The following is a 2,524-nucleotide window of genomic DNA, read 5'->3' on the forward strand; positions in this document are numbered from 1 at the left end:
TTTATTTATTCAAAGTCTACTCGGTCTTCTTCCACTAACAAACCTTACTCAGTCAAACTTTGCTCGGAAAATTTTCATTTTGAATATACAGAGTTTGCCCGAATTCTTTTATTTTCAAACCTTGCTCGATCTAGTAAATTAATTTAAAGTTAAGATATAATGAAGAGAGCTTACCCGAAATACTTGATTTCTTGAGAGATTAATCACAAGGCAAATAATCAAATATAGTTATCAAATAAACATTCTCACTAAGAATCAATTAAGATCCTCACAAAGATTTCTCAAATTCAAATTAAAACTTATCTAGCATGAACCCTAATAAGAATCATAATCAATTTTATCATATTAACTAACATATTCAATCAACGTATTCATTCAAGTATGCTTGTATACATAGTGTGTTCGAGCACTCTTTCAAATATAAAGTGTGTTCGGACGACAATCTTATGTAAAGTATACCCGAATAACTTTCATATAGTACAAAGTGTGCTCGAAAAGAAATTCTAGCAAACAGTGTACTCGGAAAGTTAAAGTTTGAAATTACCAAGTATATTGAAGGAACACAATTGTACCCGAAATATAAAGTGTGCTCGGAAAACAAAATTTGCCCGAAAACACTTGTAATTTCAAAGAGATCATAAACACACATATCACGGAGCATGCTCGGAATGAAATTAAACACATAAACATTTAAGTGTGCTATAGTCTAAAATTTCATAGAGCTTGCTTGAAAATCCTAAGTTAGCACTAAGCTTGCTAGGATAAACACATTTAATCATCAGGTATGTCCTTACTCGAGGAAACTCAACATATCAAACCATACCCAAAACATGACAAACTTAAACAGTAACATCTAAGCGTGCCCGGAAAGATTAACAAGCCTTTCCTAACAACATATTCATACAAAGCTTACTCGGTGTACTTACTCAAGTTCACAAAGTTTGTTTGGAAACACAATCAGCATATAACATGCATAGCTTACTCGAAACCAGCATATAACATGCATAGCTTGCTCGAAACAAGAATTTCTTGTTAAAAGATAGCTATTTCAACACATAATCATCTCAAGACTTCAAGCTTACTCGGGAAAGTGAGTGCAACAGTGTACTCTACCCGAAAAGTGTAAACACTTCAAAGTATGCTCGAAAATCATAAAGTTAGTCAGAAATGACTAAGCTTACTCGGAAAGGTTGAGATTTTTCAAACCTTACCCGAAAGAAAAAAAAACATATTCACACATAATCAAGTCAAAAATGACTAAGCTTACTCGGAAAGGTTGAAAACTGTCAAACCTTACCCGAAAAAAAAAACATATTCACACATAATCAAGTCAAAAATGACTAAGCTTACTCGGAAAGGTTGAAAACTGTCAAACCTTACCCGAAACAACATATTCACACATAGACATCTGTTTTGTACTCGGAAAGGTTAAATCTTACCCGAAAATACATATTCAAACAGTTTGTGCTCGAGAAGGTTATAAATCATCAAACCTTACTCGAACTTACATATTCACACATAATCAACTGTTTTGTACTCGGAAAGGTTAAACCTTACCCGAAAATACATATTCAAACAGTTTGTGCTCGAGAAGGTTATAAATCATCAAACCTTACTCGAACTTACATATTCAACCTATTTTAGGCAAAATGCAACACTTTTTGACTTAAACCACTTGTCAAAGACATTTCTAAGTTATGTATCATTTCAGAACATAGTTTAAGAGCAAATGGTGCATTTAGAGATCAAATTTCAGTTATAATTCATTTCAAAACAATATCTTTATTAAACTGAAAAGATCTCAGGAATGGGATCATATTGACTAAGCAGCTATCTCATTACTTCACTCTCAGCATTATTATGACAACTTAGATAGGTTAACAGCAGGTATAAACTTAGCATGATTTTCATCTCTTTGGTGATATGATTAAAGTTCAATTTGAGCATAATGCAATAATGGTCAACACTGTGCTATGATGCCTCATATCTCTTCTCAAAGCTTATTTGGATTTCCCAGATCACCCCAAATTGACTCCAACCTCCTGTATTTGGTCAAAAATAGTTTTTGTATGACAGAACTTATTGTGTTTTTTTTTTGTATTTTTAGATTCAAACATATATAGAGGTTGAACGTTGGACTTACAGTTAGCAACATGCCTTTCATTCAAGATGAGACAGATTTTGCCAACATCTTTGTAGTTCTTATTGTAACCCTCTTGTTTGATAAAATATAATATTTAAAACACTTATCAACTTTTTGTTGATTTATTCCTTCTTCCCCTTGTTTTTGATATTTTCTCAAATTTTCTTAAAGCATGTTCTTTGTCATATTTAAAAATGTTTCATTTTGGTTGACCAAATAACAACAGGCTCGTGTATGACTGGGTAATCACTTTTCTGCCGTATCATTCGGAGAGATCTATCTTGAGACATGCAAAACAACTATGCATCTCCACATAAATATTAGCATATTCATTATGTTTATATCACCTTAGATTTTACATCATCATGGGAAAGTAACCAT

The sequence above is a fragment of the Bidens hawaiensis genome, unplaced genomic scaffold (genome assembly GCF_021521415.1).
Source record: "Bidens hawaiensis isolate Kalapana, Puna unplaced genomic scaffold, B.hawaiensis_p1.1 tig00030539_1, whole genome shotgun sequence".
Lineage (NCBI taxonomy): Eukaryota > Viridiplantae > Streptophyta > Magnoliopsida > Asterales > Asteraceae > Bidens > Bidens hawaiensis.